This window comes from Microcaecilia unicolor, chromosome 7, assembly GCF_901765095.1.
Source record: "Microcaecilia unicolor chromosome 7, aMicUni1.1, whole genome shotgun sequence".
NCBI lineage: Eukaryota > Metazoa > Chordata > Amphibia > Gymnophiona > Siphonopidae > Microcaecilia > Microcaecilia unicolor.
This window is the reverse complement of record NC_044037.1, coordinates 299,895,784-299,905,696: the sequence shown is the minus strand read 5'-3', so window position 1 is coordinate 299,905,696 and position 9,913 is coordinate 299,895,784.

Genomic DNA, 9,913 nt, shown 5'->3' with positions numbered 1-9,913 from the left:
ACATTTTGACAAACCTACAATTACCCGAGTAGCCGCATGCCAGATCACTTGTAATGATCTGATACTCAAGGACGCTATCCGAGATACAAGGAATTGCAGTAGTCCAGTCGAGCCAATATCATGCTTTGAACCACACTTCTAAAATCATTGGTGGACAACACAGGTTTCAATTTGTGCAACATATACAAAGCTATCTGGGCTTCATCGTAAGTCTGCTATCCAGTATTATTCCCAACAACTTCATTTCTTTCTTTATGGAAACAAACGCATCCCCCAAACAGACCTGTGTTGGCCACTCTTCCAATTCCTCTCATCTAACAATCATAACTTCAGACTTAATATTCAACACAAGACCATTTGCAACCATCCATTGTCTCACTCTAGCCACAGAACCACTCGACTGGATATCCAAGTCATTCCTCCAAATTGGCAAAATGGTAGAGAATATTATAAGGAACAAAATTACAGAGCATATTCAAAAGCATGGATCATCAAGACAAAGCCAACATGGATTTAGTGAAGGAAATCTTGCCTCACCAATCTACTACATTTCTTTGAAGGGGTGAACAAACATGTGGATAAAAATGAGCCGGTCAAAACTGTGTATCTGGATTTTCAAAAAGCATTTGACAAAGTACCTCATGAAACACTCCAAAGGAAATTGGAAAGTCATGGGATAGGAGGAAGTGTTCTATTGTGGATTAAAAACTGGTTAAAAAATAGAAAACAGAGAATAGGGTTAAATGGTCAGTATTCTCAATGGAGAAGGGTAGATAGTGAGATTTTGCAGGGTTCTTTGCTGGGACCGCTTCATTTTAACATATTTATTAATGATCTAGATATGGGAATAGTTAGTGAGTTAATTAAATTTGCCGATGACACAAAGAAAAAGTCCACAGACCATTATTAAATGGACTTGGGGAAAATCCACTATTTCTGGGATAAGCAGAATAGAATGTTTAGTACTTTTTTGGGGATCTTGCCAGGTATTTGTGACCTGGATTGGCCACTGTTGGAAACAGGATGCTGGGCTCAATGGACCTTTGGTCTTTCCCAGTATGGCAACACTTATGTACTTTAAGTTGTTAAATTGCAAGAGGATTGTGAAAAATTGCAAGATGACCGGGCATCCAAATGGCAGATGATGTTTAATGTGAACAAGTGCAAAGTGATACATGTGGGAAAGAGGAACCCAAACTATAGCTATGTGATGCAAAGTTCCGTGTTAGGAGTCACCGACAAGGAAAAGGATCTAGGAGTCATCATTGACAATACTTTGAAACCCTCTGCTCAGTGTGCTGCAGCGGCAAAGAAAGCAAATAGAATGTTAGGTATTATTAGAAAAGGAATGGAAAATAAAAATGAGGATGTTATAATGCTTTTCTATCTCTCCATTATATGACCGCACTTGAATACTATGTGCAATTCTGGTCACTGCATCTCAAAAAGGATATAGTACAATTAGAAAAGGTACAGAGAAGGGAGACGAAAATGATAAAGGAGATGGGACGACTTCCCTATGAGGAAAGGCTAAAACAGCTAGGGCTCTTCAGGGGAGATATGATAGAGGTCTATAAAATAATATGTGGAGTGGAAAGGGTAGAAGTCCATAAGCCATTATTAAAATGGACTTCGGAAAATCTACTGCTTATTTCTGGGAAAAGCAGCATAAAATGTATTGTACTTTTTTGGGGCTCTTGCCAGGTACTTGTAACCTGGATTGGCCACTGTTGGAAACAGGATGCTGGGCTTGACGGACCTTCAGTCTGTCGCAGTAAGGCAATGCATATGTTCTTATTATCGTTTAAAAAAAAATTGCACATCATCAGTGTTAAAGTGATAAAAAAAAACTCCCAAGAACTGAAACAGTTCCCCAAGCGTGGCTAGATAGATATTAATTAATAAAGCCAATCATGCCGATCCTTGTGGTACACCACAATCAATACTGATTGGAGCAGACTCTTGAGACCCACTCTGCACAATCATTGATCTTTTTTCCAGGAAAGCACTCGTCCTCCCATAGGAGCTTATATTAACCGAATCAAAGGTGCCAGACACGTTCAAGGACATATCCATGTCGGTGATTCTTCTTCATTAGAATGTACATTACATTCTGGCTTATATCCTGCTAACACCTTTTCTGTTCTAAGCGGGTTTGAATCATCAAGAAAATCAGAACATATTTCTGGGAAACTATAAACCACAACAAGAAGAAGAAGCTAACTAAATTACAAATTTTTTAAATAAATAAGTTTTTATGTCCTTTCTAAGTGAAAGGTATGATTGTGAGATGGAACATATTCTAACAACATCCTATATAATAATTTGCACCTCCAACGTTCTACGTCTGGATGCCTGGGTTCGTAACATCCATTCCCACTCATTGTCCCGCCCTCGTGTCAAAACGTAATGACAGCAGAGGGCGGAACAATGAGGTGGAAGGGAACGCTGGAGGCGAGATGATGTCAGGAGGAGAGAATCGCGGGACATCAAGGGGAAGGAGGGAGAAAGGGAATGGGGAGGGTAGGGCAGAGGAGAATTGATGGACATGGATGGGATGGGAGGACAGTCATAGGTGCCCCGTATAAGAGGCTTGTGGAAGCTAAGCCTCTCCAGCCCAACCGTGACCTTCCCCTGGCTGCTGCCCCCCCCCCCCCCCCAAATGCAGGGCTGCCTGGCGCAGCAGTGCTGCAGCCAGGCAGCTCTCGGACAGTCCCTCTGCTCCTTCCCGCCCCCAGGGCAGTAGTAACTAAGGGGAGGGGAGGCTAGCAATCTGCCCGTTTGTCCGGATTTCTGGACAAATGGGCAGATTGGCAAAACCCGCCTGGTTGCCCGGACATGTCCTCAAAAAGAGGACATGTCCGGGTAAATCCGGACATATGGTAACCCTAGTTCTGCAGATGGGGTGCTGAGGAGGTAGTCATGGCCAAGTGTTTAAGGGTCTCCCTGCCCAGGTTCAAATCCTGCTGACTATGGGGCACCAAAATTTATAGTTAAGCTCTGGAACTCTTAGCCAGAGGATGTGGTAACAGCGGTTAGTATATCTGGGTTTAAAAAAGGTTTGGACAAATTCCTGGAGGAAAAGTCCATAGTCTGCTATTGAGACAGACAGGGGAAGCAACTGGGATTTGTAGTATGGAGTGTTGCCACAATTTGGATTTCTGCCAGGTACTTGGGAAACAGGATACTGGGCTAGATGGACCATTGGTCTGACCCGGTATGGCTACTCTTAGGTTCTTATATCCACTGCCAATGTTGTAAATAGTGCGTACTCTTCAAAAAGACTGCATTATTTATGACTCAAGAAAAAAATTTTGGGTTAAAAATGACATGAAACATTTCCAATGACGTTTCAAACAAATGCCCATCCATTATCTTTTACCCATAGGTCAGGAACATAGATTTTCATGAAACTTTACTACTCGGTTCACTTATACAGGTAGCAGGCTGTTGTGCAAAGGAGGCTGCTGACCCATGAGTTAGTACTCTTGTGTTATACGAGACGATTTCATAAAGGCATTTTCACAAGTATATTTCTTATTTGGGTTTAGTTCACATCTTTTCTGTAGTAGCTAAAGGTACACTAGGTATTTCCCTGTCCCTGAAGGGTTCACAGTCTAAGACTGTACTTAAAGGTAAAGGAGGGTTAAATGACTTGCCCAAGAAGCAACAACAGGATTTGAACCTTGCTTTGCTGGTTGTCAGTCTGGTGTTCTAACCACTAGTCTACTCCTCAACTCTAGATGCCAGTTTTTGCACATAAAGACGTCTTATAATCATTACCTCACAGACATGTGGTATAATTAGGCATACACTTGCATGCGTCTTTACAGGAAGCACGTTCAGGGGAAGAATTTGGGTGGAGTACTGGTGGAAGCCACTAATTATGCACGATTTGGTCTAGTCTTTTATAAGGACACATAGGCCAACCAGGCCAAATGTCAGGCAATGTGGATTTCAGATAATCACCTGCTCCCTGAATTATGGTGAGACTCATCCCTTGGGTGGTATTTTTCACTCCAAACTTTTTTTTTTTAACTCATAGATTTCTACTATAGTCAAATCAGGGAAGGAGGGAGTTTATTGGCTTTTCAAACTTAAGGGGCCTTTTAGAAAGCGTCGGTAAGCCCAACAAGGTCTTGCCCCATTGTAAATCAGGACTACCGCAGGCCCAATGTGGCTCAAGTGTATGCCATTTCTGGCGTGCCGGAAAACATTTTTTTTTCTAGCGCGGCAGTAACCCGGCGGCAATCAGCATCGCTGTGAACTGTCCAGTTACCGCGGGAGCCCTTACCACCACCACCACCACCAAAAATACTGTAACGCCTTTGTATTGCGCCATGGTGCGACCACACCTTGAGTATTACGTTCAGTTCTGGTCGCCGTATCTCAAAAAAGATATAGCGGAATTAGAAAAGGTTCAAAGAAGAGCGACCAAAATGATACAGGGGATGGAACTCCTCTCGTATGAGGAAAGGCTAAAGAAGTTAGGGCTCTTCAGCTTGGAAAAGAGACGGATGAGGGGAGATATGACTGAGGTCTACAAAATCCTGAGTGGTGTAGAACCAGTAGAAGTAAATTGATTTTTTTACTCGTTCCAAAAGTACAAAGAGTAGGGGACACTCAAGGAAGTTACATGGAAATACTTTTAAAACAAATAGGAGGAAATATTTTTTCACTCAACAAATAGTTACGCTCTGGAACTCTTTGCCGGAGGAGGTGGTAACAGCGGTTAGTGTATCTGGGTTTAAAAAAGGTTTGGACAAATTCCTGGAGGAAAAGTCCATAGTCTGCTATTGAGACAGATATGGGAAGCAACTGCTTACCCCGGGAGTGGTAGCATGGAATGTTGTCACGATTTGGGTTTCTGCCAGGTACTTGTGACCTGGCTTGGCCACTGCTTGGAAAACAGGATACTGGGCTAGATTGACCGTTGGTCTGACCCAGTATGGCGACTGTTATGCTCTTTTGTTCTCATTGGGTGAGAGTAAGTGCTCTCTGCAGCATGACCTCACAGTAAGAATGATCTTGCCACATGGCCATTTTGGGTGGCTTTTTACCCTGGCGGGTGGGGAAAAAATGGCTCCCACAGCTACCACAGAACCCTTTTTCTCGCAGCTTAGTAAAAGGACCCCTTTATGAGTCATTTGACATTTTCTTAAGTCAGACGTACCCTCATGCACTCTTTAGAGCTCTTGCGTCTTGACTATGGTAATGTCCTTCTGGAATTGTATTAGGCAGCTTTTCCTAAAAAAAAAACTGCAAACTATCTTAAACACATATCATGCTTATGAGTTTGATCATGCCACTCTGCTGATGGACAAAGAACATTGGCTTCCAGTAAAGATTTGGATTACGTTTGAAGCATTTCTCCTTATAATAAAAGACTCGATAGTCAGTCGGTGGTGATCAGTGTTTTGCTGACTGCCGCTGGCACTAAAGCCAGAAATTCAATGCCGAGCCATGTCCGGGATTCAGCATTGTATTTCTGGGTTTGTGGAACTGGCTAGCACATAGCTGGTTAAGTGCGATATTACCACATAAAGATAAGACTGACCTTTATGTGGTCTTGTGCGGTTAACCTGGCCGGTTAAGTACTGAATATCAGCACTTAAGCAGACAAGTCCTGACTCCGTCCCCAGAACACCCCCCTGTTTTCAGCTGGCACTAACTGGTAATTTTCATCAGCTCTAACCAGTTGTGCCACTGAAAGTGATCGATTAGCCCTGAACAGGTGATTTAACCGGCCAGGAGCCATTTGTGGCCAGTTAATTGGGTTGAATATTGATAGGGTTACCCAGCGGTGTAGCAAGGGTGGGGCGGTGGGGATGATCCGCCCTGGGTGCATGCTGCTGGAGGGTGCAGAGAGCAGCCGCATGTCTGTCGGCTCCGCTGGTTCCCTGCTCCCTTTGCCCTGGAACAGGTTACTTCCTGTTCCGGGGCAGAGGAAGCAGGGAGCCAGTGGAGCTGACAGGCGTGCGGCTGCTCTCTGCACCCTCCAGCAGCCAAGAATGCACTGGTGGGGGAGGCTTGATGCGCCAGGGAGGGGGGTGTCATTGCACCCTGGGGGGAAGGATGCCGAAGCACCCGGAGGGGGGTTGCACAGCGGCGATCCGCTCCAGGTGGCAGCCGACCTAGGATCACCATTGACCCCAAGGCCTTTTATTCTGGCCTATCTTTATATCATTCTGATCTTTTTATCCCAAACCTTTCTTCCTGGCCTACTAGATTTGCACTATGTGAATCAATGTAATTTGCCTTCTGTTTCTAGAGCTCTGGATGAAGACACATCTCCATCAGCTTTTCTTTTCCTTGTACCCTCCCTCTGGAACACCCTTCTCTTCTTCTCTGCGAACAGGATCCTACGGTGGTAAATTTCAACAGGGCCTTGTCGGGTATTTGTGACCTGGATTGGCCGCTGTTGAAAACAGGATGCTGGGCTTGATGGACCTTTGGTCTGTCCCAGTGTGGCAACACATATGTACTTATGTGCTTGGGATTCTGAATGGAATCTTACTACTCTTTGGGGTTCTACATGGAATCTTGTTCCTCTTTAGGATTCTAGAATCTTGCTATTGTTTGCAGTTCTACATGGAATGTTGCTACTCTTTAGGATCTTGCCAGGTACTTGTGACCTGGATTGGCCACTGTTGGAAACAGGATGCTGGGCTGTGTGGACCTTTGGTCTGTCCCGGTATGGCAATACTTTTGTACTTATGTACTTGGGATTCTGAATGGAATGTTACTACTCTTTGGGGTTCTACATGGAATCTTGTTCCTCTTTAGGATTCTAGAATCTTGCTATTGTTTGCAGTTCTACATGGAATGTTGCTACTCTTTAGGATCTTGCCAGGTACTTGTGACCTGGATTGGCCACTGTTGGAAACAGGATGCTGGGCTTGATGGACCTTTGGTCTGTCCCAGTGTGGCAATACTTATGTACTTATGACATTTTGTTTTTGCAAGATTTCTGGAGAGATGCTAGACCAGGAGATACGATGGGCTTTTTAAGCTACTCCCGTCTTGGTTGTATATGGTTAATTTACCCCCTCATTTTCTTTTTCCTTGTCTCACTTTTCGGGATCCTTTTTTTGCACTACTACTGTCTTAAAATTGTAAACTGCTTTGGAAATTTTTTGCAGAAGGGCGATAAAGCAAAATTGTATTTATTTGGTTTTTGCTCACACCTTTTCAGTAGTGGTTCAAGATGAGTTACATTTAGGTTTAGTAGGTATTTTCCTGCCCCTGGAGGGCTCACAATCTAATTCTGAGTAATTTGTCCAAGATCACAAGGAAAAACAATGGGATATGAACCAGACACCAGACTCCCAAAGAGTAACAACATTCCATTCAGAATCTCAAATAGTAGCAACATTCCATGCTACCAATCCCAGGGGCAGCAGTGGCTTCCCCATGTCCATCTCAATAACAGACTATGGACTTTTCCTCCAGGAACTTGTCCAAACCTTTTTTAAACCCAGATATGCTACCCACCATTACCTCATCCTCCAGCAACAAGTTCCAGAGCTTAGCTATTCCTTGAGTGAAAAAATATTTCCTCCTATTGTTTTTTTTAAGTATTTCCATGTAAATTCATTGAGTGCCCTCTGGTATTTGTACTTTTTGAATGAGTGGAAAAATCGGTTCACCTCCACCCGCTCCACACCACTCAGGATTTTGCAGACCTCTATCATATCCCCCCTCGGCCGTCTCTTTTCCAAACTGAAGAGCCCTAACTTCTTTAGCCTTTCCTCATACGGGAGCAGTTTCATCCCCGCTATCTTTTTGGTCGCTCCCCTTGTCTATTCGCTTTCCATTACCTATTTATCAATTGTATAGACGGAGAGGCAAGAACATATTTTTATAGTAGATTAAAATGCATTAGCGCTTGAAAATTTCTGGGCAAACTGCAAAGCAATAGAAACTTTATACTCACAACAATACGTACAAACCTATGTCACCAAAGAACACTATAGGAACGTTCAATAGGTACTGAGTTTTAAAAATTCACTTAACCTCTTTTTTCTTAATTAGACCTTCAGGCCTAAGCAATGGTAAGATATTTGGGGTACTCATTGTAAGAGTCAATAGCTGACTCTACCACATCGAACATAGAACGAGAGGACATGAAATGAGATTGAAGGGGGGCAGACTCAGGAAAGATGTCAGGAAGTATTTTTTCACAGAGAGGGTGGTAGACGCTTGGAATGCCCTCCCGCGGGAGGTGGTGGAGATGAAAACGGTAACGGAGTTCAAACATGCGTGGGATATGCATAGAGGAATCCTGTGCAGAAGGAATGGATCCTCAGAAGCTTAGCTGAAATTGGGTGGCGGAGCAGTTGGGGGGAAGAGGGGGTGGTGGTTGGGAGGCGAGGATAGGGGAGGGCAGACTTATACGGTCTGTACCAGAGCCGGTGATGGGAGGCGGGACTGGTGGTTGGGAGGCGGGAAATACTGCTGGGCAGACTTATATGGTCTGTGCCCTCAAAAAGGACAGGTACAAATTCAAGGTAAGGTATACACATATGAGTTTGTCTTGGACAGACTGGATGGACCATGCAGGTCTTTTTCTGCCGTCATCTACTATGTTACTATAGGGGTCCTAAGGTGCACAGAAAAATGGGTTGCGGTAGTGCGGGCGAGCGTTGTGGACACGCACATCTCCATTTTTCAGCGCACCTGTAAAAAAGGCCTTTTTTAAAAAAAAATTTTGCCGAAAATTGGTGCACATGCATTTTGGGTCTGAGACTTTCGCGCCAGCCATTGACTTAGCGGTAAGGTCTCTCGCATTAAGCGCGCAGCAATCGCCTGCGCGCAATCAACTCGGAGTTACTGCCCGATTTCCGCCGCGGGCCGGAAAATAAAATATATCTTCTGGTGCGCATGGCGGACGCGCGTAAAAAATGAAATTACTGCACGGGCCATGTGGTAGCCAGGCAGTAAGTCCAAATTGACGCACGTAGGCGCCTACGTGGCTTAGTAAAATGACCCCCCTAATTTGCTGCTGTTAGAAGTGTACGGAACTTCTTATTTCGAGTGAGGTTAGAAGTGTGGCAGTGGAGATGCCTGCTTATGCCACCTGCGCTGGGACTACCTCCAGATGGCAACCGGCTCTCGGCCTCCTCTTTCCTCTGCCAACATTCTGCTTTGATCGTACCTTGCCTCGCAGCTGCAAGAACTGTACTGGCAAGGGTATGGAACAGGCTTAAAATCCCTGGGGGGGAATTAAATCTTCTAGCCAAACTACAGGAAGCTTGCAAGAAATGACTAAGCCCATGCAGAGGAGGAACAGCAAACACCGCTCATGAAAACATGTTCTTTTGCTATAAAAAAGAGACTGGGAACCCTGCTCTGCCCTCTTTCTATATTAATTTCTCTTTTTAATGATGGGAAGTGGGATGGAACTTGGCAGGGCAAATGTAAATCCAACGGGTGGCAACACCTGTGTCAGCAGTAAAGGGCTGAGGGGGGGGGGGGGGGGGAGAGAGGGGACTTTTGAACCTAGCAGAGAAGGAGCCCTCCATTGTGTCCCTCTGGTGCAGCTGCTTCCCCCCTAATGCCTCGTACTGATGGTAATATGCACACTGAACATGCTCAAGGGAATTATAACACAACAAATGACACAACGTATTAAACAGAACAATATTTGCAGCATTCTGGAATATTTGCAGGTATTTTAACACTTTAGCCCTAGCTTCCCAGTCCAGCATCTTCCTCTTGGCAGGTTGAAAAAAAAAAGAAAAGTAAAAAAGAGAATCTGAAAAGGAGCTTGTCACAGAGGCAAAAATGTAAGTGAGCCAGGTTTCACTGGATATTTGAATTTTATGCGTTTCAGGGATAGAATTGCCCTGTAAATAACATGGAGGGACAATACACTACAGTTGATCGGTCTTAGGGACCCTTTTACTAAGGG